The 11395-nt window shown below is 41.9% G+C and overlaps 1 pseudogene; it reads right to left on the reverse strand.

Moving 5' to 3' along the window:
• Positions 1–13: 13 nt before the first annotated feature.
• Positions 14–688, reverse strand: LOC148848322 (enoyl-CoA delta isomerase 2, peroxisomal pseudogene; annotated as a pseudogene).
• Between the last annotated feature and the right edge of the window lie 10707 nt (positions 689–11395).

Here is an 11395-nt window from a genome sequence, read left to right on the forward strand (position 1 = left end):
TGTGATAAAGATTTCCTGAACTTTAGTCATTAGACAAAGACCCCTTGACGGTTAAGTCAGATGACAAAAGTGTTAAATTATCAAAATATCCCACTAAACTTTTTTTATTTTCTTTTTTTACCCTTTTTCTCTTAAAACCTAGGAAATGGATATATGGTCCTCGAGAGTGATTTTATTTGTTTTGATTGCTAATCTCCTCCGTAGCCCGAGCACTCTACAGAGTTCCGGAAATGACGACTTTCGTATCTTGGCATAAACCCCTCCATCTCACTTCCTAGCGACCAAGACCAACTTCTCACCCATGCGTAGTGCGGTCTCCAGAGTCTCCGTCATTCTATCTTGTGCCGAGTCTATGATCCCCATTTTGACCACCTCCTTGGCCTTCACCTTCGCGGCATGCAGAACCACGTCGCTCCGAGCCATCGCGATTGATCTTTTCTCTCGACAACGCCATGAAGAAGTCGGAAAGGGTAAGCCTGATGTCGAGCTCACTCATGTAGAGGACCCCCCCTGTCCTTCCTCATCAAGACGTAGTCGTGGCTAAGCGCGAGCATGAACCCAGCAGCAACGGCGTACCCCGATACCGCTGCTATAATGGGCATAGGGAAGGAGAGCAGGTTAAGCCATCGCCCATGTGCTGAAGCCGGTGGAGGAAGCCGTTGGATTTCTTTTTCAACGTTGCCCCCATGTCGTTTCCCACTCTCTCCACCAAACTATTTATGGGTGGAAACATCCGTTGGATTTCTTTTTCAACGTCGCCCAAACATCAGTTGCGCGGATTTGGATGGCTCCCCTTTGTCGATGGTGACGGATGAAGTTAAGCGGAGAGAAACATTAGCTGGATTTCTTTTTCAACGTCCAACGTCGCCCCATTGCCACCGTTTTCCCACTCTATTGCAACCCCGTTGGCCTTGTGGTAGTGGCGCCACTTCTGTTGTGTCAAAGGGTCCATGGACTGGTTCACCTCCCTACTCTCCAACTTTGGAAACGACACATACGATGGTGTGGCAGAGGAAAATGAGTTGCTTTCATCTTGAACGATATGAGCTTTTATGGCCTCTTTTGCATCCATTCCCTGCAAGATGACCTCAATTACTTCCACCCCAAATTCTCAAGACTCTCAGTATAGTAAGCAAACAAACAAAACGGAGATCTAGATAAAGATTCATTTTTTATCAAAAACAAAATGATTATACACTAAATTCATTACCAATCAAAAAGACAAATTTTATGAATTCTCGTTACAAGTAAAAGTAAACGAGGGCCCAGGGCTTCCCTATAATTACAATACACAAGATAGAGTAGTACTTCAGGATTTTCTACATAAATGGAAGGATTGACAGTCCGAGCAGTTGAGCTTGTCGCATAGGTCTTGCCACTACTACCTGGCAATGGTCGGGTTTGGGACTGTGTGAGAGTGCTTGAGGTTACTTTTGAGCTTCAATCAAGAAAACAATGAACAATATAAAAAAAGGTAGTTTGGGCATTTAAATTTTTAAATGTTCAAATGAGAATCTTCTTCAAAGTTAACGAATATAATGCTAATGGAGGGGGTCTTTGTTGCAAAAAAAAAGTATAGGTGGGGCTTTGTCAGTGACCCTATAGTATAAGGGGGTCTTTGTAATTTACCCTAATATTTATATTAGTTTATATTATTTGATTAACAATTAAAAATTAGCAAAACACTAATTAAGTAATTAAATAATTAAGTTCACTAAATGCTTTACACAGTTACACCTAAACTAATTAATTAAACAAATTAACAAATAACAAAAACTCAATTACTCAAAAGCTCTCGACTCTCAAAACTCGACAAAACAGAGAATAGAACCTGGCAGTTGAAACCAAAACCCTACTTCTCTTATACTCTTCTTCTTCATCTTTGGTACTTCCAGTTGGACCAGCTCCAGATTTCAGGTGAGGCAACGGCCCTCTCTCTCTCTCTCTCTCTCTCTCTCTCTCTCTCTCTCTCTCTCTCTCTCTCTCTCTCTCTCTCTCTCTCTCTCTCTCTTTTATATATATATATATATATATATATATATATATATTTGCAAGTTTTTTTTCCTATAAAATAGGAATCTATTTCAAAGTTCCATCGGTGATTTCATTTTGGTAAGTGCAACCTAATTATTGATTTATTGATTAATGTATTTCAAAGAGATAGAACTACAAAAAAATTCTTCTTGTGTTGGTTATTGATGTGATGCAATCTGGCTGTTCCTAGCTGGAGGTGACTTGGCTCCCAGTAGACAACGGACGTGGAGAATCTGCACAAAAAGAAGTAGAGAACCTGGGGATGCTTACCCGACGAGGTCGCTCTGATGCTTAAGTCAGTATGTATGAGCTGAAAGTGATTATAATGCAAGAGAGCTAGTAAGCAGTAATTGCACGCGTACCTTCGGCCCCTGGAGGGAGGCCTTTATATAATGGAGTCATCGCGGGCTTCGCGGAGTAGTTCCAATATCATTGCCATGATAGAATCCATTTCCACGTTAACTGGAGATAACATTATCAGTTGATAAGGTTAATCACTTCTGCCCGAATCGGACAGGGAGATAATACTTAGTTGTTACGAGGCGTGATCCCGCAAAATTTGGGAACCATTGGAGTGACTTTCGGGGTTATATTGAGGGCAGATCGGTATACCCGAGCTAGTTTCTACCTCGAATTGATGTTCTCGAGGTAAGGCTCGTACACCTCAAATCAAATTATGTACTGGTGCTGCGACCCGGTACTGAGGTGCCCTTAGCTCGGGATGATTTCAGCTCGAACCCTTAGTTCGGGGTAGTGGAGTATCACTTTGTAGAAAGCTGGCCATGCCGAGTTGGCACCTATGTCGAGTCATGTCCACGTGTCCCCTTATTATGAGGTCGGGCCAAATCACCCTCCATTAGTTATGATTGTCCCAAAATTTCTCCATTGTCAAGCAAAACCCAGCCATCTCCCTGATTGTTGTGGGTGGTCATGTCACTGTAGCATTTGCTACAAATCTCCCTGAGTCTAGCTTCTTTAAGTAGAACACAAAGGAACAAAATCACACACAAATCAGTCATTAATTATTTTTTTTGTAAATGATTCCTTGATACTCTATTGTTTCATATCCCAAATATCAATGACAGATTGACAGGGTTCATGAACCAAGACCAATCGGGGATTTGGGTCTCCGATAGGGAACCCATCCCCATCGAGGTCAGGGATGGAGGAGCATTTTTTTTCTCTGACAGGGATCGAGGACGAAGATGGGGGATGATTTGGAAATTGGGGTATGGGGATGGGGGTGTAATCCCCGCCCTGAACCCACCTCGTTGCCATTCCTACCCATCCCATCTCTCTTAATAATGACTCTTTTGATTGGATTTACAAGGTGGGTTTCTAAGTTATCTATCTAATAACAGTTTGGAAGCATCTACTTTGGTGATGTTTGGCATATGAGCGTTTCCTTTCACAAGTGGGCCCTAATTCATAAGTGTTTCATTTCACTTGTTTTTTTTTTGATAAATTAAAAAAAAAAGAGATGCAAGTAGGCATTTAAAGTGATTTGGCTTAATATTATAATATATTTATAATGATAATTGTGTGACATTTCAAAAAGTAGTCAATTTTTTCAATCTCAATGTGCCATGCCACCAATGCGATTCAAGATCACTAAGGCAATTTAATAAACAAAAATTTTACATTTCAAGAATCCCCTCTTTTCCCGAATCCCAAAGTTAACCGACTGTTAGTTATTTGATCACGTGATGACATGTGCAACTAAAAGTTTCTAAAAATGTCAAAACTATTATTCAAAAGAAGACATTGTTCATTGTCTTCCACTTGGCATGTTCTTTCTTTGTTTTCGTTAACATAGATGTAAGAAGTCATCTTTAATTTATTGCTCAACGATTAAAGAAAGCAAAATGGTGAATGGTGACCCAAATGTAACCAGTTTCATTATTTGAAATTGAAATGACAAAACTGGACTAGAAGATTCAAATGCAAAGAGCTTTATAGAAATTATTTTTGTTTCCAATTGTTCCTCCGAGTGAGGATCTTTATTTCCTTATGGCCTCCTGTCATGGGGGTAGTTCTACAGTGGAAGAAACCCATGCGGCATCTAGGCCAAGGTAGGCCAGGATAAGCCTTTTTGTGCTTAGAGGCTAGGAGTTGCCCGATGGGATGGCTCCACCAAAGTCAGTAGCATTGGATCATGACCTCAAGTCCAATGGCCGGGGCACTCTACTGGCTCAAACCGGTCCATGGGAGGCGCCGCTTACGTGCTAAAGGGGGACGACCATAATGCAAGACGACTATGCGCCGAAGAGGTGACTTGGCACCAATGTGAAGGGTCTCCTGTATGCCGATGATGATTGGCACCTGTGTGCCATGTTGATAGGCAACCGCTTGGGCCGGAACACACCTGTGCACTAGGGGCAACGAAATAGCTCAATCAGCTTGGGCAAGGGACTGGTAAGGTGAAGGGTCATGCTTGAGCCAGGCCCGCATGCCAAGCCTCCCTTGAGTGTCGACAGCATAGTGCCAGTCCAACAATGTCCCCATGAGCATGTGTGCGCCCATGGGAACCCTGGTACCCATGCTAGCCATTAACCAGGGCTGCCCCGCAAGGGATGAAGGTCTAGGAGTGCTCAGGCTAAGCACCCAAGGAGGTCGACCACCCCTCCTCAAAGAGTGCGTTGAGCTTTTGGTGGTCTGCCTGAAGATAACATCAATTCTCCCCAAAATCTTATAGGCGAAAATGATGATGATGTCCCTAACGTAAGCCTACCAAGCGTAAGCAAGGCTAAGCATGTGTCAAATCGTAACAGGCTCCCCCACTCAATTCATTGTTGTCCTCGACAATGACTCCTTCCGTGAATGGGCGTTTGTGTCCCACGCCATCCACTCTTTTGCCATTTCCAGGGCTCGCCTGGCCAACCTGGGTCTCGCCTATATTGGTGTCCATTTATGGGGACGAAACGATTTCACCATGCTGGTCTGCCTGGACTTCACTCCTAGTGTTGAGGTTACTCAAACCGTGCAATGGCTATGCCGTTGATCTGTGAAAGAAGGGACCTTGAAGAAATGTGTGCGGTGCTTCGCGGAGGCCCGCCCCATGTATCATCTTACCTCAAGGCTCAACCGTCTTCTTGGTAGCTTTTCAGTGGTGCTACCAAACACACTGATAGGTCTACTCCTCATGTTGGCGATGACTTGGGTACCCTTTCACCACGCTGGCCTGCAGACTTCACCTCACCGATTCGGGTTACTCAAACCTAGCCATGGCTTATGCTCTCTTGGCCCTCGAAACTACGCTTCGCCTCGCCGACTCGGGCTACCTCTTCACTCCGAGGGGCCCCATTGCTGCTGCCTCAAGGAGACCTGACCACAATCTGTGCGAGTGGTGGCAACTTTTACCCCATGATGTTGCCGAACATGCACTCGCCTTGTGATGAGCTGTTGTTGCTGCAAGTGATCCACCTGATACTTTGCCAGTGTAGGGCCGCCATGCTCCAATGGCTAGTGTACCCACATTCCTAACAAGGCTCACGCGTTTGCCCCTGCATGAGGACAACAACCAATGCATCTGCCCCCGCAAGGGAAACTGTTTTAGGGTCATTGGAATGGGGACATGAACAACAAATGGCCTCTTGCCAGGCCTGATAAGAATTCTGCTCGATCCTGGGTGGAAGTGCCTAGGGACTGCACCCCACAAAGTTGTTGCTTGTTGTGATGACTGCTTCAACTGGCTCTGGTACCAATTGTCATGGGGGTAGTTCTACAGCGGAAGAAACCCATGCAGCGTCTAGGCCAAGGTAGGCCAGGACAAGCCTTTTTGTGCTTAGAGGCTAGGAGTTGCCCGATGGGATGGCTCCACCAAAGTCAGTAGCACTGGATCATGACCTCAAGTCCAATGGTCGGGGCACTCTGCTGGCTCAAACCGGTCCATGGGAGGCACCGCTTACGTGCTAAAGGGGGACGACCATAATGCAAGGCGACTATGCGCTGAAGAGGTGACTTGGCACCGATGTGAAGGGCTTCCTGTATGCCGATTATGATGGGCACCTGTGTGCCATGTTGATAGGCAACCGCTTGGGCCGGAGCACACCCGTGCGCTAGGGGCATTGGGATAGCTCAATCAGCTTGGCCAAGGGGCTGGCGAGGTGCCCAAAAATCTTACATGCGAAAATGACGGTGATGTCCCTAATGTAAGCCTGCCAAACATAGGCAAGGCTAAGCCTGTGTCAGATTGTAACACTCCGTCAACTTCTTTCCCTTTGCATCGAATAACTGCCATAAAGTAATTGTCATTAATCTAAATAACTTTAAATTTCCCAAAATTTAAATTGATATGTTATCAGCTCTCTATTTCTCTCTCACTCTCTATTTTCACTCCATCGCCATTGCTAGAGAAGACGAAGTTGTCGTCATCACAACAACTAGGGTTTGCTCCAGATTTTGGCATTCAGTGCAAAAACAAACTATCACTATGATGCATTTTCCCAACATCAATCTTACTGGCTAAATCCTTGTTGGGATCTTTGGAAATATGATGAAGATGTATATGCTCAGTCGCAGCCTTAATACTCTCATAGTCTCTGAATATCGTGCTGGTATTGCACCTGAAATGGAAATTTTTGAGAGTGAGGAGAGGGAAAGGGAGAGAATGAGCGCGTAATCCTCATCAATCTTTTCAACAAGGCCATATTTCTTCAAGGCTCATTCAAACTGAATCAGAACGAAAACCCAAGGTCATACTTCAGACCTGGTTTGGATTTACTGCTATGGCATTTGGCAGAGAATGAACCTAACAGAAATGGAACCCCACCAGCACAGAAATAAGCAATTGAAGCAATGCCAACTATGAAAATTACAAAAAGTTTACAATGTTTTGTATGTTTAGATTATTACTTTTTGAAAGTTTGGGTACTGCAGTGACATTTAAAAGTTTGGGTATTAACTTGATGATGGAGGGTGATTTGGCCCGACCTCATCATGAGGGGACACGTGGACATGACTCAACATAAGCGACAACTCAGCACAACCAGTCCGCCAAGATCCAGCGTGGTAGCTCGCTACGAGATGACACTCCGATTACCCTGAGCTAAGGTTCTTCGAAGTCGGGAATATCCCGAGCTGAAGGCACTTTGGGTTGAGCTCAGGAGCCTCCTAAGTTAGAATAAATTTACTCCTACCCAAACCTAAGTAGGCCACCTCAGGTAGAAGCACCTCGATATGGCACCTGCAGCTCGGTACAAGGCAGGTCGGCGGAAGAGCAGCTCGGCATATCACACGAAGATCTCCTGTCTGACAACCGTAACTGCCAAACCTGGAGACCTGCACCCACGTCTCTCACCAGGCGGCATCGTCCTTGCCAGCCCTAAGAGGTGTCCCTTGTCTGGCATGGTCGTACTCTGCAACGGTTACCTGCGCCCACTAGCTCAGCCCTGGTAAGTAACAGCTACAACAGAAAATTAGAGGCGGTTATGCCAGATCTGTTAGGATTCCGCTATATAAGAGCTCCGACCCCTAAAGAGCAAGGTATTGCAACTTGCGTGATCTACACTCTAGCCCTTTTATTTCTCTTTGCAATTTTCTCTTTCAGCTCTCAGCTTTCTCTCCCAGTTAATAACTTAAGCATCGGAGTGTTCCTGCCGGGTGAGCTCCCCGGGATCCCTTCATCTTATTCTTCGCAGGTGCTTCGTCCGCCGCCAGCTAAGAGTGCAACCATTTCTAGCTAAGAGTGACCAAGTTGCGCATCATCAATTGACATTATGCCAAGATACGGAAGTGACATTTTCCTTTGTTTTTACGGATTCCTTTTTAATTGTGGATGTAGCGTTTATGATATATCAACAGAAACAAAACACTTGTGAAACGCTCAAATACCAAACACCTATTTTATGTTTTAGGTTGCCTGATTAATACCAATCATGAAAACCATCAATAAGATGTTATCAATCCAATGGATCCTCTACATAATGTATGGTTAGGTGGATTCGAGTAGAAAAGGTACTTAATTTTGTTCACTTGAACAATTTTTAAAATTTTCTTTTTCTATTAGACACTAAAATTTTTAACAATGCGTTTTAGGGTGAAGGAGTCAAAATTAACACTCCAGTTGCAAGTTGCAACCAAAATGTTGCAGTTGGGGTTACATTCTGTGGAACAAGCTATCGATTCAATGGCCCTGAATTTGTATTCTTTCCAAACTGAGCTTACAAATACAGATAAGTACAGTGCAAATACATACAAAATATAAGGTTTTGCACTCTACATATTTGAAATAAGTACAGTACAAATACATACAAAATAATACAAAATACAAGGTTTTGCACTCTACATATTTGCATTTGTATTCCTTCCAAACTGAATTGCAAATAAATGGCCCTGAATTTGTAAGAAATAAATTAAAAACTGAAAATGAAAAATGTTCTTGTGGATTGTAATTGTTATTTCAGAAGTTGTTTCTACTTTCCACCACTATTTTCTTTTTTTTTTCTGACTGCAATTGGATCAGAATTTCTTATCACTACAGTCATTGTGGCTCCATTTGGAAGGAGTATAAATATAAATACTTAGAGTATAAAACTTTATATTTTATATTATTTTATATGTATTTATAGTATACATATTTGTATTTATACTCCTTCCAAACTGAGCCTGTATTTCCTAGACTCCTACGATCACTGGTCACGAATCATACAACAATGACTCGGCTGGAGTTTGTTACATCCAACTGCTTGGAGAGTGGATTTCCCTAAAGCTACTTTGCGCAAGTCTAGATATTCCGCCCTGGCAGCTCAAATTGCTCTAATATCCCTATGAAAACCTTGTCGGGCCTATGATTATACTCAAAGTCTCAGATTGAGGCAGGATGAAGGCCCAAAGAGTTTCGTGGATGGTTTCTTGTTTTAGACTTACTCCATGTTTGGGAGTATTTATGTTAAAAGTAAGTGCTTAAAAATAAATGTTTATTCTAATAAATATTTATTTGTATTTGACACCCAATTAGGTATTTGATAGTTTTGTTTTTCTCGAATAAGCATTTGTGATTATTTTGTCCATTATTTTCTTTTAAATTTTATGAAGTACTTTTATAAAAGTATATTACTTTTATGAAAATGCTTTCACAAAATCGTTTTTGCAAAAAACATTTTTACAAAAGTGCTTTTATAAAAATACTTTTACAGATGTACTTTTGTGAAAGTACTTTTATAAAATTCAACTAGGGATAATTTTGAAAGAAAAAAAAATTGAATAAGTGCTTATACAATAAGCACTTAAAAAAGCTAGAAATTTAGGCTTAAAAAATAAGCCCTTATTTTTAAAATAAACACTTATTTTGGGCTTATTTCCCAAACACCAACAAGTGCTTAATGGTGTGATCCCGGCCCAAATAAGCACTTATTTCAAATAAGAACTTATTTTCAAGCACTCCCAAACATGGCCTTAGAATCTTTTTTGATAATAAAACAAGCGGTTAAACTAGGAACCAAGGATTGGTTGTAGAGTTTTGATTGCCGATATTCCTAATGTGCGGTTGGGTGAATGTGACCGGCAGTGTGTTATGATTAGCAAATCCGAACTCTCTTAGGCTGTGTTTAGTTTTTGAGAAATTATTAAAATCGAAGAAGATATGGAGAAATTCTCAAGATCCGAGAGAAAGGAAAGTTGAATATGAATGCAAAAGAGTTGGAAGCAAAAACCTAATATCAACCAAAATAAAATCCTATAGAGAGGGGTCTAGCCCCACCACACTGAAGTTGACAACCTTCTTTCCGAGTGCTGTTTGATTTGAGTCACATCAGATGAAAACACTCCGATTGATCAACGTATCTATCTATCTATCTATATATAAATTGAATCCATTGATTCAAAGGGACAAGTACAAATTAGCCCAGCTCAGAATTTACTAGGCCCAAAGTATAGGGGGATGCATCTTGACCGTGAATTGATGCCAAATTCATGAGCAAGATGTGATTTATAGGGGGGACAGGGCTAGTTGTAGGGGGGGGGGGAGCTGGAATTCAGAATTTTGCATCGTGTTTCCTTACTTTTTCCCTTGATTCAAATTTGTGGAAGGTGGTAGGTTAATTTGAACAAGAATAACTGTTGTTCAAGGGAACTGAGTTAAATAAAAAACAGTTGGTAACCCGTTGCAACTGTAATCGGTCTCATCTTTCTAACAAATATCAACTCCACTAGTTTCTTTCTCACCAATCATGCAAAAAATAAAAAAATAAAATACAACCAATCAACTCACATCATACAAGTAGTAATCAATTAGGGGAATTTTCATCAAATTCATAGGGATTGTGATTTGTCAAAACCTTTCTTATCATGCCTTTCTGGTATCATAGATTTTTCTATAATTAATATAATTTCATTGAGGAAAGAAACATATAGCTTCTATGGTCAAATGCACTCTCTATCAACATAAATAACTGGCTTTGGCTGTCCCACAGACGATATTCTCATGGATTTGTATAAAACAGCAACAACATGTTAGCTAGTTTCTCACGTCCTTTTCCATTTATTTTTTCATTTGACTTGGAACAACAATTCTATAAAGTATTTGTTGGATGGCTTTAGTGGATTGATTATCAAAATGTGCTTCATATATATATATATATATATAACTGTACAGAACCTGTTCATGACAGTGAACATTCATTAATTCATTCATTCATAAGGAGTCAAGAGGATATTGGCATCAGCCATGGAGGATATCCCTGGCCACAAATGTACTCAAGAAATAAAGAGGATGATGTGAAGATAACTTAATCAAGTTGGATTATTGTATTACAGTTCCGTACGTTTGGGCTTCTGAACGACATTTCAACATACGGCAGGCTACACTTTTCTATAAATATACCATGTTGTTGCTTCATCTTTCTCTCTCTCTGCATTGATACGTAAAGCTATCAATATCATGGTAGTCCAAACGGGACTGTTCTTTGCGAGTTCGGATCGGCTCCCCACAGATGCCCCACAACACATCCCAGTATGCACTGAAACATTTGCCCTTATCATGGGCAGATGTCCCCAATTCACGGTTGGGATGTGCTGTAGGGCACATGTGGGTTGCCTTCATATAGTCGGACCAGGAGGAAGTGCAGACGGACGTGGATCACGAGCTATGAAGACGACTTTGACTCTCTCTCTCTCTCTCTAGAGTGGACTCTGAAGGCTGAAGTCTCGTACAAGTTCAGAGAATCCTTACAGTTTTTGATGAAACAAAACCGATAAAAAGTTGAAAAGAAAAAGGATTACTTGGTTGGCAGGTGGGAATTGGAGTTTGGAGGTCGGAGCTGGTATCGTCATAAGCCGGAAAGCCATTTCGTATCCGTAGTGCGGAAGGGTCGTGATAACGACCGTTTACGTCGGTCGTTGTAACCGGCAGAGCGCCACAAGT

This window comes from Nelumbo lutea, chromosome 6 (genome assembly GCF_056320005.1).
Source record: "Nelumbo lutea isolate HS-2025 chromosome 6, American lotus-T2T, whole genome shotgun sequence".
Taxonomy (NCBI): Eukaryota; Viridiplantae; Streptophyta; class Magnoliopsida; order Proteales; family Nelumbonaceae; genus Nelumbo; species Nelumbo lutea.